Source organism: Salvelinus namaycush, chromosome 29 (assembly GCF_016432855.1).
Source record: "Salvelinus namaycush isolate Seneca chromosome 29, SaNama_1.0, whole genome shotgun sequence".
Lineage (NCBI taxonomy): Eukaryota > Metazoa > Chordata > Actinopteri > Salmoniformes > Salmonidae > Salvelinus > Salvelinus namaycush.
In genome coordinates this window covers 23,347,292-23,373,963 of record NC_052335.1, presented here as the reverse complement: position 1 = coordinate 23,373,963, position 26,672 = coordinate 23,347,292, and the positions used below count along the sequence as shown (strand labels likewise).

Genomic DNA, 26,672 nt, shown 5'->3' with positions numbered 1-26,672 from the left:
TTTTCTCAGGAACAGTTTCCACATACAGCAGTTAAACTGGTAGAGATTCCTAGGAAAGTGTCTTAAACATCCTTATCTACCTGCATGTACTGAGAATAAATGGATAAGTTATTTATAATGTATTTTTCGTTATGTGTCGGACCCCAGTAAGACTAGCTGTTGCCATTGGCTTTGGCTAATGGGGATCCTAATAAATCTAATCTAAATCAAATAAGTGGAGGGTTCATTTTACAGAGCAAGTAGATTTGATTTATTTTGATGGATATGCTATTAAGTGAATGAATGAATGACTGCTTTTTAGTGCAGTTCCAAGTGTTTGGTCTTTACAAAGATAAAGGTTTAGTACATTATCTAAACATAGGTTTCTGCCTCACAGGTTGATTACTGGTCTATCCTCTTGGTGTACTTTCAATCAGGTACTGTAAATACACAGTGAGTAAGATCTACACCATTGGAGAAAGAAAAAAAACACATTTGTGCTTTCAGTTCCTTTAAAGCTATGGTTTTTCTTCCACACATTGGTGAAATGGAGAAGGAACACAGCAGGTAATCATGACGTGTGACACCATCGACAACAGGCTTCAACATGATCATCACATGACTCATATGGGCGGCTTGAGCACGTTGAGCTGTAGGCGTATGAAAGAGTAATTGAACCTTTATTTAACTAGGCAAGTCAGTTAAGAACAAATTCTTATTTACAAAGACGACGTATAAAAAAGGCAAAAGGCCTCTTGCAGGGACGGGGGCTGGGATAAAAAAATCGAATAAAAAAAATATAGAACAAAACCCACATCACGACAAGAGAGAAACCACATCACTACATAAAGAGAGACCTAAGACAACAACATAGCATGGCAGCAACACATGACAACACAGCATGGTAGCAACACATGACAACACAGCATGGTAGCAACACCACATGACAATAACATGGTAGCAACACAACATGGTAGCAGCACAACATGGTAGCAGCACAACATGGTAGCAGCACAAAACATGGTACAAACATTATTGGGCACAGACAACAGCACAAAGTCAAGAAGGTAGAGACAACAATACATCACGCGAAGCAGCAACTGTCAGTAAGAGTGTCCATGATTGAATCTTTGAATGAAGAGATGGAAATAAAACTGTCCAGTTTGAGTGTTTTTTGCAGCTCGTTCCAGTCAATAGCTGCAGCAAACTGAAAAGAGGAGCGAACCAGGGATTTGTGTGCTTTGGGGACCTTTAACAAAATGTGACTGGCAGAACGGGTGTTGTATGTGGAGGATGAGGGCTGCAGTAGGTATCTCAGATAGGGGGGAGTGAGGCCTAAGAGGTTTTATTGCGACGGGTTTACAGAGTTGACCAGTTTACAGAGGAGTATAGAGTGCAGTGATGTGTCCTATAAGGAGAATTGGTGACAAATCTGATGGCCGAATGGTAAAGCACATCTAGCCGCTCGAGAGCATCATTACCTGCCGATCTATAAATGATGTCTCCGTAATCTAGTATGGGTAGGATGGTCACGTGAATCAGGGTTAGTTTTGCAGCTGGGGTGAAAGAGGAGCGATTACGATAGAGGAAACCAAGTCTAGATTTAACTTTAGCCTGCAGCTTTGATATGTGCTGAGAGAAGGACAGTGTACCGTCTAGCCATACTCCCAAGTACTTGTATGAGGTGACTACCTCAAGCTCTAAACCCTCAGTGGTAGTAATCACACCGGTGGGGAGAGGGGCATTGTTCTTACCAAACCACATTACCTTTGTTTTGGAGGTGTTCGGAGTAACTTCTTATGGCTGCAGGGGCAGTATTGAGTAGCTTGGATGAAAAGGTGCCCAGAGGTGCCCAGAGTAGACTGCCTGCTCCTCAGTCCCAGTTGCTAATATATGCATATTATTACTAGTATTGGATAGAAAACAATCTGAAGTTTCTAAAACTGTTTGAATGATGTCTGTGAGTATAACAGAACTCATATGGCAGGCAAAAACCTGAGAAATAAATCCAACCAGGAAGTGGGAAATCTGAGGTTTGTAGGTTTTCAACTCATCGCCTATCGAATACACAGTGGGATATGGGTCCGTTTGCACTTCCTACAGCTTCCACTAGATGTCTGTCTTTAGAACCTTGTCTGATGCTTCTACTGTGAAGTGGGGCCGAAGGAGAGGGGATTGAGTAAGGTCTATCATGAGCTGAACATGCACTGACCATGCGCGTTCATGTGAGAGCGAGCTCTGTTCTATGCATTTCTGAAGACAAAGGAATTCTTGAACATTATTGAAGATTTATGTTAAAAACATCCTAAAGATTGATTCAATACATTGTTTGACATGTTTCTACTGACTGTTACGGAACTTTTTGACATTTCGTCTGCTTTTAGTGAACGCGCTTCGTGACTTTGGATTTGTTTACCAAACGCGCTAACAAAAGTAGCTATTTGGACATAAATGATGGACATTAGCGAACAAAACTAACATTTCTTGTGGAAGTGGGAGTCCATTCCAACGAAGATCAGCAAAGGTAAGTGAAGATTTATAATGCTATTTATGACTTTTGTTGACTCCACAATTTAGCGGGTAACTGTATGGCTTGCTTTTGTTGCATTAAGAACAAGTTTATCTTTAATTCTATGTAAAACATGTATCTTTCATCAAAGTTTACAGTTTATTCTGTTATTTGATGTGGCTCTCTGCAATTTCTCCGGATATTCTGGAGGCATTTCTGAACATGGCGCCAATGTAAACTGAGGTTTTTGGATATAAATATGAACTTTATCGAACAAAACATACATGTATTGTGTAACATGAAGTCCTATGAGTTTCATCTGATGAAGATCATCAAAGGTTAGTGATTCATTTTATCTCTATTTCTGCTTTTTGTGACTCCTGTCTTTGGCTGTGAAAATGGCTGTGTTTTTCTGTGATTTGGTGGTGACCTAACATAATCGTTTGTGGTGCTTTCACTGTAAAGCCTTTTTGAAATTGGACACTGTGGTGGGATTAACAAGAAGTGTATCTTTAAAATGGTGTGAAATACTTGTATGCTTGAGGAATTTTAATTATGAGATTTCTGTTGTTTGAATTTGGCGCCCTGCACTTTCACTGGCTGTTGTCATATCGTTCCCGTTAACGGGATTGCAGCCCTAAGAAGTTTTAAGGGCAGAGAAAGCTTGTTGGACACTAAGAAAGCTTTGTTGTAGAGCGTTCAACACAACATCTTGGGAGGGGCCAGCTGAGTATAAGTATCACCACTTTTGATAAACAGGGCAAAATAGAAATTGGCCTATAACAGTTAGGATCAGCTTGATCTCCCCCTTTCAATAAAGGACGCACCGTGGTTGTGACTAACCTCAAGACATGAGGCAATCAAATATCACTTGACAGTTGTGGAGGCAAGGCAAATGAGAGCTCTCTATTCCTCCTACTCACCCACTGGCTCTATGTCTCAGGAGGACCCGCCCTCGCCACTTTCACTGAGCTGTTTGATATTTATTTGATAACAGGGGAAATAAGTGAGAGGGTGGAACCTTTAAAAAGAACCTGATACGTTTCCTGGAACTGACAAACACTTTATATCACAGTAGATATCAACACTAGAAAACATCAGACGCCAAATTCATGCACAGCCATGCACATAAGAAACAATAGATATCAGGCCATTTATTCTACATCGGATTGTCTTGTATAACAAAGCAGAAAAGAACAACTTGAAAGTGGGTGAAGTTTTTCTAACATTTGAGCAGATTTGTATTGTTGACCGAATAAGTTATTGTCTAGCCTTATCTTTAACTACTATTCAAAAGGCTTAACTGCACAAATACATTCCTAGCTCTTACAACTGACCCACTCACTGCATGTGCACACACTGGTTGAATTAACGTTCCTTCAAAGTATTGTGATGTGGAATCAACGTTGAAAATACATTGAATTTAAAAAAAAAATCTATCAACCAGTACTGTTTTCATTTACAGTGCATTCGGAAAGTATTCAGAGCCCTTGACTTTTTCCAGATTGTTACGTTAAAAATATGTTTTTTTTTCTCATCAATCTACAAGCAATACCGCATACTGACAAAGTGAACAGGTTTTTAGATTTTTTTTCAAATGTATTAAAAATAAAAACAGAAATACCATATATATATATAAGTATTCAGACCCTTTGCTATGAGACTTGACATTTAGCTCAGGTGCATGCTGTTTCCATTGATTATCCTTGAGATGTTTCTACAACTTGATTGGAGTCCACCTGTTGTAACTTCAATTGATTGGACATTATTTGAAAAGGCACACACCTGTCTATATAAAGGTCCCACAGTTGACAGTGCATGTCAAAGCAAAAACCAAGCCATGAGGTCGAAGGAATTGTCCATAGAGCTCCGAGACAGGATTGTCGAGGCACAGATCTGGGGAAGGGTACCAAAACATTTTTGCAGCATTGGAGGTCCCCAAGAACACAGTGGCCTCCATCATTCTTAAATGGAAGAAGTTTGGAACCACCAAGACTCTTCCTAGAGATAGCCACCTGGTCAAACTGAGCAATCGAGGGAGAATCTCTGGTCTGATGAAACCAAGATGAAACTCTTTGGCATGACTGCCAAGCGTCACGTCTCGAGGAAACCTGGCACCATCCCTATGGTGAAGCATGGTGGTGGCAGCATCATGCGGTGGTGATGTTTTTCACCGGCAGTGACTGGTAGACTAGTCAGGATCGAGGGAAAGAAGAACAGAGAAAAGTACAAAGAGATTCTTGATAAAAACCTGTTCCAGAGCGCTCAGGACCTCAGACTGGGGCAAAGATTCACCTTCCAACAGGACAACGACCCTAAGCATACAGCCAAGACAACGCAGGAGTGGCTTCAGGACAAGTCTCTGAATGTCCTTGAGAGGCCCAGCCAGATCCTGGACTTGAACCTGATCCAACATCTCTGGAGAGACCTGAAAATAGCTGTGTTGCAATGCTCCCATCCAACCTGACAGAGCTTGAGAAGATCTGCAGAGAAGGGGAGAAACTCCCCCAATTCAGGTGTGCGTAGCTTGTAGCATCATACCCAAGAAGACTTGAGGCTGTAATCGCTGCCAAATGTGCTTCAACAAAGTACTGAGTAAAGGGTCTGAATACTTATGTAAATGGGATTTCAGCGTTTATTTTAAATATGCAAAAATTCAAAGAATCTGTTTTTGCTTTGTCATGATGGGGTATTGTGTGTAGATTGATGATGGGGGAAAAGTATTTAATCAATTTTTTCAATAAAGCTGTAATGTAACAATCTGGAAAAAGTCAAGGGGTCTGAATACTTTCAGAATGCACTGTATATTAGGAACATGTGGTAGCTAACTAGCTTGTTAACTGTTTACAAACAAATTAGTAAATGTGCTCAAAAGCTAAACAGCTACCTAGCTAGTTGATTGCTGAGGCTAGACAAAAAGGACTAGTTTTGAAAGTTGGCTCATCTTATCTTTTTGAACATTCAAAGCAACTGGGGAACATCCATGGCAGGCATTGTCACCTTAGTTTTTTTTTACAGAACTTCTGATTGATAGGAAGCATGAGCACCACCAATCAGCCTTAACCACTGTCCACACACCCGTCATTACTATGACAACTAGCGTAGCCATGTTAGCAAATGACTACTGTCTGAACAAAAACAAATCTGAGTTGGTCACTTGTAACAAAACTGTATTGAGCATTACGGTCTGCAGTGTGAACAAGGCTTTAGTACATAGATGTAGGCATCTGGATGGTAGACTTGTTCTCACTGAGGTGCATTACCCCTCATGTACCAGTAGGCAATGTTCTGGCAGGAACTGGGACTGTAGCTTCACATTTTATTTCAATATATCTCTTTATTTAGGTTGTTGGCATGACATTAAAATAATGACGTTGATTCAAACATACCATTTTACTATTAAAATATGGCCAAATCAAATATGCCTAATCAAATATGAAATTCAACAATTTCAACCACCCAATATAGTATGAAAATGATTAACGTTTCTACGTGGAATTTAACGCAATTTCAATGTATACACAGTTCTGATGATTATGTTGGAATTAGATTGACTGACTTAAATACATTGATGTAACAACCTGTTAGTCAAGTTAAGTTTTACCCTAATTTCAGTGTTTACAAGCTGGTTGAAATGAGATTGAAAACAGTAGTTTGATAACTTTTTTTGAAATACTATTTATTTCCACATATGCTTCCACGTCACAATACGTTGACAAATTACGTTGAAACAACGTTGATTCAACCAGTGTGTGCACAGTGGGGAGACATTTCACTTTGTACACCTGGCTGTCTCTAGAACAAAATGGATGACTATGACTGTCAAAGGACTGTACACTTCCCTTGGTCCTTCCTAATTCTGGTCAATGATGGGAATCAGCTTCTGACCGTGGGATCCTACAACTGTCTGCTCATGATTTACCTTTCTACAGGGCCATTATATTCACTCCTTTTGTCAAGTTTAATTTGCTCTCACTCAGGTACTGTGGGCTGTTGGGGAAGTCTGACAGTGGTTAGATATGGGGGTGGAAAACAAAACTTGCATACCTCTGTCTCTCTGCAGCCTTTTTACAACTTGAACCACGCTAAACCTCACCGGCTTCCCTCCAACAACCATCTGGTTCCACCACCACCCCACCCCCACACAAGTTAAAAACAACCCATTTTGGGAAGCTTCAAAATGGCATCTCATTCTGAGAAACAACCAAATGTGAAATGATTCCAAATGTCAACAGACCAAACATGGTGAATGTTGACTTGGGTCTCTCGTGCTTTAATTCAGGGAACTCAAGAGGGGGCTAAAAGTGGTGGCCCACAGCATTGCACAAGGAGAGGCCCTGTGGAAAACTCAACGACTGTTCGCTAGCTGCACACACTAACCCTCACTGTGCTATTCTTCTATGACTGCCAAGGCTGAAAACATTATTCTGAACACTTTTGGTCAGGACTGTATCGAATTACATATAGCCTAGCTCTCTTTTGGTTTTCCCCTCACATCCCAATATACTTCAACACAGGATTCAGGTTGGGCTAACTGATACCCTTTCTGACAGTACTGCCAAGATACACAGACCCAAAACATTTAAAACTGTCGCCAAAAGTGGATCCCTCATTTATAAATGTAGCCCACACAACTTTCAGCTAGCATTGCTTCCTCCCACTTGTTTTCACTCAGCGAGGTGGAAGGTGAGATATCATGCCATTTCAGTGATATCACACTGGCCGACCTCGTGGAGAGGGTTACACAGGGAATTCCCTCTGCAGTGCACTCACTCAGACAGACAACTCATGTTTTCCATGCCCACTTAATTTATTTACTCTACAAAATCTGTAAGAAACTACAGTAAAAGGTCAAAGACAAACATGGGGGAAAAAACAATTCACCCGCCCTTTGATGAACAGAGAAAGAGAGGTGGGGTAGGTATAAGTCAAACTAAAAAACAAATATACTTATACAACCTTACTAACTGCCGAGGTTTTAGTCATGATGGGTCCCTGGTTCTGCTCTCCCAGACATGGGTGGTGGTGGTAGGGTAGTAGGGGCCACAGAGGCAGGTATTTGGGAGGACCAATTCCATTTCAATTCAGTCAATTCATGAAAAGAACTGACATTTATTTTTAAAGAGGAATTTCCAATTCCATAATTGATGGAAGTTGAAATGGAACGGACCTCAATCCCATTCCTCTCCCATCATCGGTGTCTGCTCCTCTCCTTGTCTTTAGACTTCTTGGGTGAGTGACTACGGCTACTCTCCCTGTGGCCCTTGTCAAGGCCCTCCGGGCGGTGGTTTTCATGGGACTTGCTGTGCTTATGGTGGCCGCCGCCGTCGTTTCTTTCCCTGGAGTGAGAATGCTGCCAGTCTGTCTTTTTCTCCCGCCGGGGTTCCTCCCTGTCCCACTGTAGGTATAACATGGGAGAGAAAGAGGTTTGAGGAAGGTTAGAGAAAAATCTTTGGAGTTGCAGTAACACAGCCAAGTCATACTCCGCGGAATGACTGTATAGCTGGAGTGACTGGTGTCACAACTGTTGAAATAATAGGCCATACCCAAATCACATGAGCCATGCTTACTCATATTGTCACGATCGTCATATGGTGGAAGAGAGGAGGACCAAAGCGCAGCATGGTTAGAATACATTCTTCTATTTATTGAAGACGAAAAACGAAGTACACTTTATAAACTAAACAAAACAACAAACCGATGAACGTGAAGCTATATAAACAATGTGCTGACATGCGACATAGACAATCACCCACGAACTACCTAATGAATATGGCTGCCTAAATATGGTTCCCAATCAGAGACAACGATAGATAGCTGTCTCTAATTGAGAACCAATCTAGGCAACCATAGACATACATACACCTAGACTAGACACTGCCCCATAAACATACAAAACCCCTAGACAATACACATCCCCCATGTCACACCCTGACCTAACTAAAATAATAAAGAAAACAAAGATAACTAAGGCCAGGGCGTGACACATATATTCTTACTCTAATGCTCTGACTGAACATTATTGTGAAACAAAGAACATTTTTCACAAACAATGAGTTGGGGAGACATTTTCAGTCAACCTTGGATTTCTTGGACTTCCTGGTGTCCTTGTTGTCCGAGTGATTGTGCTTCTTGTCTTTGTGTTTCTTCTCAGCATGCCAATGGCTCGTTCCTTCTTCTTCTAAAAGCAGGTCGTACTTGGAGCTTTTGGGAACATTAAGTAAAACTTGAGGAAGTAAAGCGAGTAATTCTGTAAAAGGTTTTCCAAGACAACATTTCAAAGAGAAACTCTTTCTTCCAGAGAAATGTAATTTCCTCCAACAGAAACATCTTCACAATAGTTGACCTCTCTAACCTGATTGCTATGTGAAATGGTGCACAGAGTTTAGTTATTTTACACGGTTCTAACCCCTATCGTTCACTTCATATGAATAGCAAATATAAAACCATTTAAGGATACTCTGGCTTGGGTTTGACTTTATCCTTAAGAGCTCATTTGTATCCCACGTCTTTTTCATAGGCCTTGAAGTCATCCTTCGTATACTTCCCACCTAGAAAACCAAAAAATACCTTGTTAAGTTCTCTACTTAGAAGAGAAGGTAAATGGCACATCCTTTAGCTAAAGTGCCTGATTAAGGCTTAAAGTCTCTGAAAGTATATATAATGGAATTACTGAAAAACCCAAAATATTAAAAAGAAGTTAATGAGTTATGTTTTAATAAGTGAATACATTTGCTTTTCCATTTAATCTTTGAGACAGACTGGCTGAAGTCCACATGTACACGTCGGTCATCTATGAGCACGTTGTCCATCTTGAAGAAGGCCTTTTCACAGTCCCCCTCCTGTGGAGAGAAATTACATCAATTATATCTAAGAGGGTCAACTGAGCCCTTATGTGTATAGTGAATAAGGAAACAACCTATCAATTCAGTAAACAAAACCCTTTCAAGTGAATTAATGTGTACTCTCTCAATTTTGACTAACTGGTGCCCTCTATGTGTATTCTGCATAACTGCACTTAAACGATTCCAAAATGAATCGCTTTTTAGCTTAGTCTTGATTGGGACTTGTGAATCTGAGTGGATCATTTTTCAACGTTTAAAGAGGGCTAAAATAACTTTATGCTAACTCATGGTACATAGAAATCAAGTGAAAACCAAACAAATACACATCTTTTCAAACTCAATGAAAGCATAGCACAGAGACTCTCCTGACTTCAAGCCTCTGATGATCTCACAGCTGTACAGAAATAAGAACATGTTAATATAGGATAATACACCAATATTCTACCAAGTCTCCTTTCAATTTCAATATTGAAATGGTTAGGACTAGGTCTATTTCTAATTAAATATGTATCGTAGTGTCATGGAGGCCAGTATGTTGAAATAGACAGCGTGAAGGAGTCTATCTTACCATTTAATAAGTCCGAAGCGAGAGAAGATGATTTCCAGGTCTTCATTTGTGGTCACAGGGTTCAGCTTACACGCAAACAGAACATTCTCCGGAAGTTTCACTTCTGCATCAGGAAGATCACCCACCTACACAAGCACATATGCACATAAACACATACACACGGCAACATCTCAAACCACAAAACTCTCATAAAACCACCATATAATCTTTACAACACTAATATGTTTACCAGCTAATTAACTACTGTTGGGTTCTTCAACAGCAATCAGTACACAAAGTGGTAATGTGGAGTGTTACAAAATCTCCTCTGCCATCACACCTGAAAGTATGTGCATCCTCTACAAGGTTAGGTGGACAGAACCACAAGACCCCCATCTCACCATCTCCAGAAGGATGGCCCGGGTCTTCCTTCAGCAGCTCATCCAGCTCCTCAGCCTCCTTACCATCTGTGTTGTTGATCACTTCCTCTGCTCCAATACGACCACTCTGCACACCAATGAGGGTTTGACTTTGCAAATCAACAAAAGGTGTACAGTACATTCAATTCTATTCTAATTTACCCCTAACATTGCTGCATTTAAATATGGTTCAAGGAAATGAAATCTGCTGACCTGATATCCTGAAAAGGGATGAAGTCCTTATCAACGAAGGTGTCATTAATCTTATCCAAGACGCCAATACCCTCTGACACATCACCTAACACAGTGTGGACCTCACCAGTGGTGATCGGGAACTGGGGGGTAAAGAGATTGTTACAGCACAAGTAAGCTGACCTGAACATTTATGAGATTTCAGACGCTTGCTATCTATCCTGCTCGAATCAGTAGGCTAACTTTGTTGTTTTCAAACTGCAGTTAAATCAAACCTTTATTTAACTAGGCAAGTCAGTTAAGAACAAATTATTATTTACAATGACGGCCAAACCCAGACGACGCTGGGCCAATTGTGCGCTGCCCTACGGGACTCCCAATCACGGCAGGTTGTGATACAGCCTGCATTCGAAGCAGGGTGTCTGTAGTGATGCCTCTAGCACTGAGATGCAGTGCCTTAGACCGCTGCGCCACTTGGGAGCCCAAAATACTGAGGAGTTGGATGGCAGTTTTACCAACCTGAGAACCATGATGGTCACTGCCATTGTTTACCATGGACACCATCCCCTTCTTTCTGTTTGATCCATGGGTTTTTATTTGCATCAAAGAAGCGGGCCTGCTCTCCATAAAGTTTACTGGTGGTATAGAAAAGACATAATTAAATTTACATTTTAGTCATTTAGCAGACGCTCTTATCCAGAGCGAATTACAGGAGCAATTCGGGTTAAGTGTAGCCTCTTTTAGAAACCAAGAGTGAAATATTTACACACTCGTCTCTAACAGTCCCATTTGTAAGGAATTGTATTAGATATTGGTAACTTGTTTTAACAACTTCTCAACATTAGCTATGGTTGACACAATATACACACTCCCTTTTATATTGGACATAAGCTGGACTCATTGGACAAATGCACGACACCCACAACTCCCCTCCCCCATGACAATCACTCAGACACACACAACTCAGGGTTGGAGCTCCAGACAAAGAACTACCTCAGGAACCAATGGAACGTGGACACCAGGCCTGTACAGGACTACCCAAGACCCAGATCGTCCAATCGGAAGGCCAGACTCGCAGATCAACCTACTTTGCTTGTTGTCTATATATAAAACTGTACTACTGTGGAAACTCTCTCTTTTCCTGACGACCCCATACGGATCAGATAGAAAGAGCCGTGCTGCACGCTTTGCATAATATTTTTACACTTGAATAAACCTGCCTTATTATAAAATTATCCACCTCGTCCTATGTCTCCACTTGGTCTCCTGTCTCAAGTAAAACGAATTATCAACAGACTTGGTAGCAGAGGATGGTTAAAACATATTTGAATTCGGCCCAATAGAAAATTCATCGGACAGGAGACGAGAGGGAGAAAGATTCAAGAAGGAGAGGTGACCCGCTCGAGGGAGACGTCGGCGATTCAACTCACCCAGGAAACTGATCAAAGAGCTCGAAAATATTAAGGTAAGCAGAGCCGGTTTAATCAAAATCTGCATATTGTATTATAGCTAATATCTAAATTTAATGATCAGAAGTACTGAGGTGAGTGAATTGTTGCTAAATTTATGTGGAATTGTTTAGAATCTAAGGCATTGTGTAAAGATATTTGCGAAGTATAAAATCAAGTCGAATTAGTAATCTGGAACTAGTTGAATTATTCTTCAACTAGGAGTATCGGGGATAAATCTAAGCTTGAGGCTGATCAAGTCGAATTAGTAATCTGGAACTAGTTGAATTATTCTTCAACTAGGAGTATCGGGGATAAATCTAAGCTTGAGGCTGATCAAGTCGAATTAGTAATCTGGAACTAGTTGAATTGTTCTTCAACTAGGAGTATCGGGGATAAACCTAAGCTTGACGCCGTTCAAGTCGAATTAGTAATCTGGGACTAGTGGACATGGCACACCACTAGGAGCATCGGGGATAAATCTAAGCTTGATATAGGAGTAATGGTATTAAACTTGAAACTCAAAGTGTTGAAATGTAATGTAGCCTGTTCAAGTCGTATTAGTAATCTGAGGCTAGTGGATATGGCACTCCACTAGAGGCATCGGTGATAAATCTAAGCTTGGCGTATTGGGATTCAAGTCGCATTAGTAATCTGGGACTAGTCGAAATATTCTTCAACTAGGAGCATCGGTGATAAATCTAAGCTTGATATAGGAGTAATGGTATTAAACCTGAAACTCTCCAAATTAATGAGAGTGATTGAACGTTCCACGAGACCGATTGCTACTAATTAGCCATATGCTAGGTTGAGGCTGTGTTTAAGTGACCGCCGAGTGATGTTGTTTAATGATGGGGTTAGTGTACAGGCCACAATCTCATAAGTCTCGTGGAACGCGCCAATCAAATGTATGTGCAGGTTTGAAGTTGATTTGGGTTAAAGTCCTGCCCCTGGCGTTGCTGGCCATGATAGCCTCTCCAGGTGCAGGCACCCATCTCTCTCCTCATGAGACAATGGCTGGAGGAGTCATGCTGGGTTCACCAAGGAAGGGAGGTCATATGCCCGCCCTTGATGTACAACAAATTGTAATGTTTGATAATTGACGGAACTTTCTGCAGCTCTCTCCACACAGATTCACAAGGTCCAACGGGGAAGCAGAAGGGAGATCTGGCACACGGAAGGTAAAAATTGGTGACTGGGTGGGGTTAATGTCCACAAGAGAAAGTGGCTAGAACCCAGGTGGACTGGACTGTACGAAGTGGGGGAGGTTACTTCACACTCAGTCCAGGTCAAAGGTAAATCAGGCGCACCTTGGCACCACCTCACACATTGCACTCCAGCCCCAATCCCTTCTAGAACACTGACAGAAGTCAGAGCTGATTTAAACAGCTTAAATTCGATTCCAAAGGAAGACATTCCTGACTCAGGTGATGCGGAATCAAACTCCGTCTCCCCTGATAAAGGAACCTCGCCCAGTTAGAGGGATATTTCTCCCTCCCTGGGCAAGGCTAGGGATATCTGGCCCCTTATTTGTGATATTCCTACTGATATTTGGGGTGTCCCTGGGCACTTTCACATGGTTAATAGAATAGCTATAACCGGATCCCCATGGATGTATGTCACGGACACTCTAGTCTAACTAGGTAATAATAGATTAAAAAATTAAAAAAAATTAAAAAATTTAGAAAACAATAGTTAAAATAAGAAACTAAAATGGCTCAAATTGAGAAGGTTGAATAAGAGTGGGTGGAGAGCTGTGCAGAGAATGGACAGAAGATGGCAGTATTGCAGCACCCAATGGTCTCCCAGCCGACTGGTTGAATGCTGGTGACATAATTTTGTTTTTTGGAGTAAACATTAAGGTTAAGGGTTTCCGTGTACCCAGAGATAAGATATCTTAAAAGAATACACTCATATGGGAATAGGAGTTTTACTTTCTGAGTTTTATTTAGGCAAGGGACTTTGAGAAGATAAAGGGTTCTTTTGGTATGTTTAGATATGGAACACGAATGTAGGTGTAACATTTTGACCTGTTTTCTGTTTCCATTGCATTTTCCGGCGACTTGATCACTCGCGGGGAAATGTGGTGAGAATAATGAGATTGTGTCATTTGGGATACTAGTTTTGAGGTAAATTGATTATAATAGAGTTTATAACTCTTGACCATAAGGTAAGCATTTGTATTGGCCATTAGAAGATAGAGATAGGTTAATTAAGGTTATGTTAGGACTTTAAAGGTTGACACTATAAGACCTGTTGTTATTTTTAAATCCATGCAGATAAAGTCAAAACAGTGAGACACTTAGTTAATATTGTAAAGGAACACATAGAAAAAGGCAGACAGATGGGTCTACCCCGCACTGTTGAGACCTTGAAGGTTTGAGAGCAGAGTGGGGAGGGTGGACCAGGAAATGAGCAAGGTGGGCTGTGAAATAAGATAGGAGGGAAATGGGTTAACATATATAAGCAGCACAGATACATTTCAAAGTAGAAAGGTCACTTGACAGAGAATTGGAAAAGAATAGATATGGATGTGCGCCCAGGGGAGAATTGGATATGCGGGGAATAGAAGGGACGTTCCTATAATATGATGTACAAGGTTATTATTTAGAGTAGGTAAGGTTGATACCTGGCCAGAGCCAGGTATCAAACGAAGGAGGGTACATTGTGGACTGGGAAAGGATGGGGCCCATTGGATAATAAACTTATTTAAAATTAAACATTTATAGCTAAAAAATTAGGCATAGAAGTTAAATATATAATCAGAAAGAACAAATGAGGAACTGTTTGTTAACCAAACCTGTATGTCCAAGAGTTTATACATTGCAGGTGAATCAAGGGAGAAGGTGAATCACTCGACCTGGGGGCATATCGCACTTGGAGGGTGAGACACACTGACACTGCCGAATGAACACAGAGTTAAGGAGAAGAACCGTTGCTAATAGAGCTCGGGGATCAACTCCTTAATGAAGAATCCCTGACCCTGACCTCTCAACCCTGTGTACGTTCATAGAAGTGAAAGTGTTGCTTGATCTCTGGCTGATGATGTGTTCTCTGAGAGAGGGTGGGGTTTTACAGGACTGCTTGTAGTCCTGAGCTGTTTGATCAGGATACGATGGGGATGTTACCATCGCGGTGCTGCCAGAACCACCACCAGTTCCAACGGACCAGGGTTCAGCCGGTCTCCTCCACCACTTCAAGACCAAGTCCCACGCCATCACCTAAGCTCTCCAATCTGGTACAGATAATAAATATAAAAGACATTTCAGATAGTGAACATTTGGGGACTGAAACTGGTTATGAGGAAAGGGAGAATATGTGGTTGGCCTACAAAACACTTAATAGAAAGGACTGTGTCGTATGTGGACATGCCAGACCTATTCTGGCTGCTCACCCATTTGTCCTAAGTAATGGGGAAGGTTGGATGTGCATATTGGAAAAGTTCAAGCCAAATTCAACCCTGTGTAAGACTCTGAGTCTTGTGTTCCCAGTGGTCCCTCCCCAGAAGGTACCGTGGGGAGTTAAGGCATATGGGGGACATAACAGCTGTATCACTGGTACAGGTAGAGGTATAGACTATGGAAGGCTCCCTGCTACTACCTGCATCACTAATACCACTATTAACTAGAGGTGTTGCTGATGTATGGTGGATGTGTGGACCTGCCAGGCGGTTGACCCTATTTTTGAAAGGAAATTGTCGTTGCTCATGTGTTTTGGCCAGTCTGATACCACCATTGCCTATTATTATAGCTAATCAACTTCTGGGAGCTACACAGGACACAGAGGCTTGGGACCAACCCAGGAGACGGCAGAAACGTGACGCTCCTTGGTCCGAGGGTACAGATAACATGCACACCAACCTGTTGGGGGTCCCAATAGGGGTCCCCCACGAATTCCAGACATTAACCAGGAATGATGGCCTGTGGCATCTGATGCCCATCATTGGCCCAGCTATTGTTGATGCTAAAACAAAAGGTCTGGATCAATTATATCTACTATAATTAATGATGATTTGTCAAACACACCCACACAGGACTTACAGGGATGGCTGAACAATTGGATGCTGCCTCACAAACCAGTAGACACAATAGACTAACACTGGACATAAGTCTGGCCAACAAGGGAGGTGTAACAGTGTTGCACGTTTGTTCCTAACAATACTAGTCCGGATGGGAGCATTTCAAAAGCTCTGAGTGGGTTGGCAAGGTTATCAGTGGAGATGAAGGGTCTTGCAGGTGTGGAGGAGAGTGGACTGTTCCCCTGGCTGGGTGGTTGTTTTGGTAAGTACACTGCAAGGACGATTACTGGATTTCTGACACTAGTTGTGGTTTTTCATTTCTGTGTTGCCTGTATCATACCTTGTTTGAAGAAGTTTGTTACAGATGTGTAAGGGGCCTCTGGTTGATGCTCCAGTTGGAGAGGCTGATACGAAAACGAGCTTCCGCAGGAGAGTGGGCTGACAGAGGAGGACCCTTGGTTTGCTGTAGATGATGTTGTTGAATGAATAAAAAGTGATGTTTGTCCTCCCTGTTGTGAAGGTTTGAAGTTCCCGGGTGGCGACGAGCCCACCTGGTACAGGTTGTATAGAGGGATGGACCGGAGGGTTTAACATATTCTCGTTTTTTGGTTTACTAATGTGTGGTTGGCCACTCCAGGGGTAGTTATTGGAGTGGTCTCCTTTTTGGTCCTTGCTCATTTACGACTCAACTTACATTGATGCTATTGGTGTCCCTAGGGGGTGCCAGATGAATATAAACTGGTGGACCAAGTGAAAGCTGGGTTTGAATCTTCTGTCTGTTGGTGGTGAACAGTTAATAAAAATGTGGACAGAATTAACTACATTCATTTTAATGTCCAGAAACTGGGCAATTGGACTCAACAAGGCTTCGAGGCGGTCCATGGACAATTGGCAGCTACGTCCCTGATGGCATTTCAAAATAGAATCGCGGTTGATATGTTATTGGCTGAACGGGGGGGGGGTCTGTGCAAATGTTTGGTGAACAGTGTTGTACTTTCATTCCCAATAACACAGCTACGGATGGGAGTCTGACTGTAGCATTGGAGGGACTTCGTACCCTTAATGGTAAGATGAAACAGCATTCTGGAGTGGACACTACTATGTGGGACTCATGGATGGATGCTTTTGGTAAATATAAGACGCTGGTTTCCTCCATCCTAGTATCAATTTCTGTTTTTGCGGCCATTCTTGTACTTTGTGGATGCTGTTGCATTCCATGTGCGCGCACGCTTGCTAGCCGTGTTATAACTGCAGCCATAGACCCTAATCAGGAAAGGGCCCAAATGTTCCCATTGCTTGAGGATGGGGAAGCTGGACCTGTCTATCTATTTGAGGACTAAGATACTTTTATGTCACGTCTCTTGTGAGACGTGAAGAGAGGGAATTAAAAAATTTGTCCCTTAGCTTTGTCTTTTTATATACTTTTATGTCACGTCTCTTGTGAGACGTGAAGAGAGGGAATCAAAAATTTGTCTTCTGACAAATTTTATCCTTTAGCTTTGTCTTTTTATATACTTTTATGTCACGTCTCTTGTGAGACGTGAAGAGAGGGAATCAAAAATTTGTCTTCTGACAAATTTTATCCTTTAGTTTTGTCTTTTTATATACTTTATGTCACGTCTCTGGTGAGACGTGAAGAGGGGGATTTGTAAGGAATTGTATTAGATATTGGTAACTTGTTTTAACAACTTCTCAACATTAGCTATGGTTGACACAATATACACACTCCCTTTTATATTGGACATAAGCTGGACTCATTGGACAAATGCACGACACCCACAACTCCCCTCCCCCATGACAATCACTCAGACACACACAACTCAGGGTTGGAGCTCCAGACAAAGAACTACCTCAGGAACCAATGGAACGTGGACACCAGGCCTGTACAGGACTACCCAAGACCCAGATCGTCCAATCGGAAGGCCAGACTCGCAGATCAACCTACTTTGCTTGTTGTCTATATATAAAACTGTACTACTGTGGAAACTCTCCCTTTTCCTGACGACCCCATACGGATCAGATAGAAAGAGCCGTGCTGCACGCTTTGCATAATATTTTTACACTTGAATAAACCTGCCTTATTATAAAATTATCCACCTCGTCCTATGTCTCCACTTGGTCTCCTGTCTCAAGTAAAACGAATTATCAACACATTACAAGTCAGAATGTTGTTCTAACTTTTTCCGCTGATTTTTTCCCTATGTCTGAAGTACTCTGATATAAAGATCCACAGGGAAATGCTATCAACCCGACCTTCAGTACACTGGTCTGTATATCGGTTTGTATCCGGTTTTATTTTCAATACTGTTGCAATTCGCACATGACAAACCGAACCGCAGACACTTCCAGCTGATTATGAGGAAACATGCTTCGGTCAACTACGTTCAGTTACATTCGGCTATTGTTTACATATTGTGCATCACGTGCAATGAGTCTAGAGATTGAAAACACAAGGGACATACCGGCGCTGAAAAAAAGTTGAATAAACAACACTCGCCTGTGAATACCCTATATCCTGTTCTTACCGCCAAAAGGATCAACAGCATGTACAACTGGTAAAGTAAGTGTAAATATCATTGTATTCAACATTCTGGCTTGTAGAGACCATTGCGTATTTTTAAGGGCTACCTCGGTCAGACTGAAAATCAATGGAGTAACCATTGGAGTAAACGTTCAGGCAAGGTTAAGTGCTTTGCTCAGGGCACATCGACACATTTTTCACCTATCAACATTCCTGTAATAAATAAAAAACAGCTGTGATGATTTTAGACATTGATGCTGATGAAATGGACTGACCCATAGACAGATTCTCCACCACAGCCAGTCCCAGTTGGATCTCCAGTCTGCACAATAAAGTCTCTTTGGACATTGTGGACGAGGCAGTAGTTGTAGAATTTGATTTTGCATAACTTTAAAAAAGGAGATTATCAGCATTATGAGAGCAACACATCACAAGACATTAGGAATTCCATAGCCGTTGATCCTGACTCTCAGTTCCATTACAATCACACATAAGAATCATTGGAGAAAAAAGGTGTCTTCTGTATGGGGGAGTTTTGCGATAAGGTTTTGGATACACAACTTTATAGGGTTAGGGTTCCCACACTGCCATATTTCCATGTTACATTGCTTGTTTACGGAAGACAGAGTGGAGTACCTGTAGTAATTAGCTATCTGCATCTCTGAACACCTGTGCGTAAACAGAAGATGGACGCCACAAACGTGTTGTCACTGAAAAAATACTGTCAGCTGCAACTGTGTTAAAACCAGTCAAAACAGTATACAGCAGTGGAGGCTCTTCAGAGGAGGATCATCCTCAGTGAATTTCATAAAAATAGTGAAACATTTAAAGTTATTGTTCTCACATTAAAACATACTGTTTTGCAATAAAGGTCTACAGTAGCCTCAACAGAACTCTGTAGGGTAGCACCATGGTGTAGCCGGAGGACAGCTAGCTTCTGTTCTCCTCTGGGTACATTGACTTCAATACAAAACCTAGGAGGCTCATGGTTCTCATCCCCTTCCATAGACTTACACAGTAATTATGACAACTTCCGGAGGACATCTTCCAACCAATCAGAGCTCTTACAGCATGAACTGACATATTGTCCACCCAATCAAAAGATCAGAGAATGAATCTAGTACTGAAATAATAAGCTACTGCTAACTAGCACTGCAATGCATAACGTGGTGAGTAATGTTAGGCTACTCAGAGAGAAAGACAAGTTGAACAGGTTTGAACTAATTAATTAATAAAAAATGGAGGAGGGAGAGAGAGAGCTAATTATATATATTTTTATTACATTTTTTACTTTCACTTAAATTACTTAGCAAATGCAGCTAGCTAGTTTAACCTACTCAAACAGAGAGTGATATTACCGAAGTAAAGACAGTTTCAGGTTGGATATTTGCCGGATATTCGCCTGTAGTTTTCCTTACTTCCATCAACAGCAGTTAGGGACCGTCAACATATTGACAAATCTAATTTTTCACATTTCAATAGCTCTTTAACCATTACTCCTAAAACATTCAAAACTGGTTGTAGCTAACCCGATGGCATAGACACACATTTTCTTTTTGTCGATTTACATCTCACACTATTTTAAAATATTTATTTACATTTTTGAATTTCAATAGCTCTTTGGTCATATGACCTACTGACTTCAAACAAGTTTCAGAATGTACACTCAGTGGGCCTACACATTGCACACCCTTTAGTTTGTCCATTTTCATCTCACATTTTTTTACATAAAATGTGTAAACTTTCAAATTGCAATAGCTCCTTGGTCATGTGACCTACTGACTTCAAACAAAGTTCAGAATGTCCACTGACTACCCTTATGTATTGCACACCCTTTAGTTTGTCCATTTTCATCTCAAGTTTTTACATTAATTTTTCAAACATTCAAATTCCAATAGCTCCTTGGTCATGTGACCTACTGACTTCAAAACAAGGTTCAGAATGTCCAGTGACTACCCTTATATAGTAGTCACTATAGTTATTCCACTGTACTGGATCTAATACATATTAGCATTTTACATACATTCATAAGTGTAATAACTTTTTATAACATACTGTGAAAAACTCTCTTGGCTGCTGGCTCTGTCACTTTCAGACACTCGCAGAGCAGACTGAAAGGGAAAGGTAGCTCTTGACTTGAACCACAGGGGTTCTCTGTAAAGAGAGAGTAATCCAAAAGGCACAGACACACTCCTTGACTTTCAATTGGCACCCTTGACCTGTATGTATTCTCTCCTGATTGGTCTCCGTGGTGCTTAGTCAATGGGAACTCCGTTGCCGGCCCCATCATAAAGTTTTTACACAGTCTGGCAGTCTAACTAAAGTGCCAGAGGTATGAGGAGAGACATCCTCCTTTGTATTTATGGTAACAAATATTTCCTAACACTTTGGATCCTATTCTTGACACAATGCGTCAATGCAAAAAAAAAAAAAAAGACTAATTACTGTCAATGAGTAACCTCAACCTTGTGGGTGTTTGGGCCAATAAAATGCCAACTCAATTTTACCACTGACTAGTCTCTCATGCCCCTATGAACGGGGACACAGGGCAATAGTTTTTCATCTAAACCAGCCATTTTTTACTGGAGTACACTAACCACTAATTGGGGCTCTTTTCTTGACACACAGTAGCAGTTTACCAAATAAGAAGTCAAGAAGATCAAAAAGTAGATTGTTGTAAGGGTGTATTACGTCCTGTGCTGGTCCCATTGTCATACATGTATGTAGATTACATGTAGTGTTGATACATGGAATATTCCTCAACTGCATATATCATAAATTGCTATTGCAAATAGAAGTATTATGTTCAACAACTGACATTTTCAGATATTATTTTGACAAACACACTAACACACTTTGGTGCTTACAATTAATTCTCGATTGTCATAGACTTAGACTGGAAACTGTCATCTGTGATCTTTGTGATATGACTTTCTTTAAGCACGTACTGATGAAACTGTCACTTAATATTTTTTTCTTAAAGTCTACAAACACTCTACATTTATTCACTCTGTGATAGGTTTGGATCCTATATGCTACTTTTATTATTCTCCTGTAAATGGTTCAGTGCCTATAATTTACAGTGGGGCAAAAAAGTATTTAGTCAGCCACCAATTGTGCAAGTTCTCCCACTTAAAAAGATGAGAGAGGCCTGTAATTTTCATCATAGGTACACTTCAACTATGACAGACAAAATGAGAAAAAAAATCCAGAAAATCACATTGTAGGATTTTTTATGAATTTATTTGCAAATTATGGTGGAAAATAAGTATTTGGTCACCTACAAACAAGCAAGATTTCTGGCTCTCACAGACCTGTAACTTCTTCTTTAAGAGGCTCCTCTGTCCTCCACTCGTTACCTGTATTAATGGCACCTGTTTGAACTTGTTATCAGTATAAAAGACACCTGTCCACAACCTCAAACAGTCACACTCCAAACTCCACTATGGCCAAGACCAAAGAGCTGTCAAAGGACACCAGAAATAATTGTAGACCTGCACCAGGCTGGGAAGACTGAATCTGCAATAGGTAAGCAGCTTGGTTTGAAGAAATCAACTGTGGGAGCAATTATTAAGAAATGGAAGACATACAAGACCATTGATAATCTCCCTCGATCTGGGGCTCCACGCAAGATCTCACCCCGTGGGGTCAAAATGATCACAAGAACGGTGAGCAAAAATCCCAGAACCACACGGGGGACCTAGTGAATGACCTGCAGAGAGCTGGGACCAAAGTAACAAAGCCTACCATCAGTAACACACTACGCCGGCAGGGACTCAAATCCTGCAGTGCCAGACGTGCCCCCCTGCTTAAGCCAGTACATGTCCAGGCCCGTCTGAAGTTTGCTAGAGAGCATTTGGATGATCCAGAAGAAGATTGGGAGAATGTCATATGGTCAGATGAAACCAAAATAAAACTTTTTGGTAAAAACTCAACTCGTTGTGTTTGGAGGACAAAGAATGCTGAGTTGCATCCAAAGAACACCATACCTACTGTGAAGCATGGGGGTGGAAACATCATGCTTTGGGGCTGTTTTTCTGCAAAGGGACCAGGACGACTGATCCGTGTAAAGGAAAGAATGAATGGGGCCATGTATCGTGAGATTTTGAGTGAAAACCTCCTTCCATCAGCAAGGGCATTGAAGATGAAACGTGGCTGGGTCTTTCAGCATGACAATGATCCCAAACACACCGCCCGGGCAACGAAGGAGTGGCTTCGTAAGAAGCATTTCAAGGTCCTGGAGTGGCCTAGCCAGTCTCCAGATCTCAACCCCATAGAAAATCTTTGGAGGGAGTTGAAAGTTCGTGTTGCCCAGCAACAGCCCCAAAACATCACTGCTCTAGAGGAGATCTAAATGGAGGAATGGGGCAAAATACCAGCAACAGTGTGTGAAAACCTTGTGAAGACTTACAGAAAACGTTTGACCTCTGTCATTGCCAACAAAGGGTATATAACAAAGTATTGAGATAAACTTTTGTTATCGACCAAATACTTATTTTCCACCATAATTTGCAAATAAATTCATAAAAAATCCTACAATGTGATTTTCTGGAATTTATTTTCTCATTTTGTCTGTCATAGTTGACGTGTACCTATGATGAAAATTACAGGCCTCTCTCATCTTTTTAAGTGGGAGAACTTGCACAATTGGTGGCTGACTAAATACTTTTTTGCCCCACTGTAGGTTGTGTGTAGAATGGGGTATAAAGGAAATTACCTCTATTAGATTATAGTGATAAGGAAATCAGCATACAGTTTTGGCCTGCATATTTATTTGCCTATAACTAATCAGAATTCCATTATGTTTACATAAAAAAGAGAATACTTCAAAATGAGAAGATCCTGTCATGGAAAAGACAACTGGGTGGACTTAAAGTGGAAAGGATGGGAAATAACTCACACCATGCAACAGGACACCTTCAGCTGCGGGGTCTTTGTAATGCAGGTTTGATAGTTATATTTTCAATAATGAATGGTTCGCTGTTATGTGACAATTAGGTCAAAAAGTCTATTTTATTTTTTGGTGTAGATGGCCAAGGAAGTTGCACAAAACTTCCCCAACATCCCCTCCCAAATTGATATAGAACCTTCACAAAAAACACATGGAGCAACTGCGAAAAGAAATGGCTGAGGATATACTAAAAATATCTGGTATGTAATGACATTTAATTCAAAGTAAATGTAAATTCTTTATTTTTATGTAGTTGTGTGGGACAGCCATATGTTCAGTTCATGCCTATGATTTCAGAGTTCAACAAAGCCAACAACTGCTTCAGGTGTGCCACTGATAAAGAACCTGGATGTGGCCCAAAGACTGACTGGGTTAGTAACTTTATTTAACATGTTTATAATCTTTTGACAACAGTGACGGCATGCAAGACAATTTATTATATAACACAATGGATGGCTAATTCGTCATGCTGCATTGATATTTGATATAATTTATAACGTGTTACGCTTTGTTTTGTTTTAGATTGAATGTTTTGCATGCCAACGGTGGTTCCATGTGCTGTGCCTAGGAATGAAGACAAAAGAGTTCAGAGTGAAGAACACAAAACTGGAAGTGCTGTCTTTGTTGTTGAAAATGTATGATATACCCTATCCACACTGAAGAGGCTCTGAAATGTACACCAACCAGGGATAAAGAGAAAGTTAACACTGTGAAATGTTTTGTACTTATTTGAAGTAAAGTGTATGTTGACATGTTGGAAAAGATTAAAGGTCTACAATTTATGTTTAATTTTTCAATATTCAATTTTCATTCATTGATTTTCTGGCCACCATTACTGTGGTTACATGTTCAGTATATGTATTGACCAACAAACCCACTGCAGCCTACCTCACTAGCTCACTCTCCATCCCTGCTTTGGACAATTAATAACATGACTCTCGTACTTTGCCCTTTTCCTTTATGGTTGATATTAACGATGAAAGGAGATATTATCTGTCTCTCTCCTATTGTGTACCGCTGTTAAATACTGTGGCAAAATAAATAAAAAAAACAGGGAAAATAAGTACTTAGAACTACCAATTATTGTAGATAAATATTAAAGGAAAGGGTTAACACAACACTGGACCCCCTAATTGTCAAACTAATATTAATGTACAACAATATAGAAGATACATGACTAGAGGTTATGCAACATGGGTGTATATCCACTGCACGCTTCTTAGGTGTGTAATTTACATGACCAAGGAGCTATTGAAATTTAAAACTATAAAAAATGTATGTTATACTGCGTGATTTTATAGTACACAAACAAGTGTGCAATATATAAGGCTGGTCTGTGGACATTCTGAAGTTTGTTTGAGTCCAGTAGGTCACATGACCAAGGAGCTATTGAAGTTTTAAATTCTGAAAAATTCATGTAAAATCAGGTGAGATGGAAATGGACAAACTATAGGGTGTGCAATGTGTAGGCCCAGTGAGTGTACATTCTGAACCTTGTTTGAAGTCAGTAGGTGACATGACCAAGGAGCTATTGAAATTGTATTTTTTATTTTTTTTATTTAATGTACAAACATGTGAGATGAAAATGGACAAACTAAAGGGTGTGCAATGTTTAGACCCACTGAGTGTACATTCTGAACATTCTTTGAGTCCAGTAGGTCACATGACCAAGGAGCTATTGAAATCTGAAAGTTTGAAAAATTCATGTAAAAACATGTGAGATGAAAATTTACAAACTAAAGGGTGTGCAATGTGTAGGCCCACAGTGGACATTCTGAACCTTGTTGGAAGTTAGGTCACATGAGCAAGGTGCTATTGAAATTTTAAAAATGTATGTAGAAACGTGTGAGACAAATTAACAAACCAAAGGGTTTGCAATATAGAAGGGTAGTCAGTGGACATTCTGAACCTTGTTTGAGTCAAGTAGGTCACATTGAAATTCGAACGTAAACAAGTTTGTACTTTGTTTACGTTCCCTAACTAATTCAACTGGGAATACAAAATGCTGCTCACATTTCCACATGTTTATTCGTTTTGGAAAGCGAATTAATGTCCAAATCGTGAAAATAAGACCTGTGCAATGTTGTGCGAAATTTTTCCAGCATCAGGACACTTATTTGGAGTCTGTGGCTCAAGTGGTTTGAAAGCGCGATTATCCAACTTGAACCTGTTTTTACCTCGGTGGAACTCTTCCAAGTCAAGGTAAGCTTTTGGTTTTACAAATGTATTGCCACCGGTCTAACTGCTAAACTGTTTACGGACTATACTGCATGATTGTAGAGGGTTTACTAACGCGTTAGTTATTAGCTATGTTAACTATGAAGCTACTTTAGCTAATATGGTGACAACGATGTAGCGGTTATGATATGGAAAAGTTTTCGCTAGGTCACAGGCAGCTGATGTGTTGTGCATTGAAGTCCACCAGCAAAGGGAAAATGTGAGAAGAGGAGAGCACGTAGAAGCGAGAACGAATACAACAAGCTGTTTGTATGTGGCTATGAAAGTGAACTTTTTGTGCGCGATCAGGGCTGTATTCATTCCGCCGATTCTGTTGAAAAACGTTTCGTAAACGGAACGAAATGGGGATAAACATATGAATTTGTCCAATAGAAACTCTCGTTTACAACTGTTGGACTAATGACAACTACACCAGAGCCTAGACCTACTAGATGCAGGCAAGAGTATGCACCACTGTCTGTCACCTCAAATATTTCTCTCGACTACGTTGTGAACTTCTAGAACCGTACCGCAATTGAGAATTGATTCACGTTTAGATTGAGAATTTGGCTGTTTTGGCTTCCAAACCAATTCGCCTTTAAACAGAAAATGTACGGTCCTTGGACTTTTAAGGATTAACGTGAGACTCCTTTAGACCATTAATATTGGGCTAGGAATTCTCTCCCGGCCTTAGTTTCAGTGATCCACCACATCAACACAGAGTAACCTGTCATATTAAGCGTATCCATGGCAATCCTATGTTTCTGAAATGTTAGCGAGTTATCTGAAATATAATACTAACAAGTTAGCTAACATTTAGCTTTACTAGCTAGCTAGCAATATGCTATAGATTGTCAATGATTAGCAATAGAATAAAAGTTTAATTTGAGCAAATGCCATTATCAAATGTAGGCTGTGTGTAACCAGACATTAACGTTGGTGCATGTTTTCTTACTTTTAGGCCGTTCTGTAAATAAATAAATTACTATATCACCAAATGTTGTTTCAAGAAGAACCGCCATGCTT

General features: G+C 40.6%; 1 long non-coding RNA gene and 1 pseudogene across 1 annotated transcript; one reads left to right on the top strand and one right to left on the bottom strand.

The window, feature by feature from the left end:
- Window positions 1-8,468: 8,468 nt before the first annotated feature.
- Window positions 8,469-26,668, bottom strand: LOC120024488 (annotated as a pseudogene).
- LOC120024489 lies at window positions 17,920-24,367 on the top strand. Its single transcript, XR_005472860.1, has 5 exons — window positions 17,920-18,517; window positions 23,297-23,423; window positions 23,508-23,629; window positions 23,727-23,800; window positions 23,952-24,367. It is a non-coding gene; the product is annotated as an uncharacterized LOC120024489 (long non-coding RNA).
- Window positions 26,669-26,672: the final 4 nt, after the last annotated feature.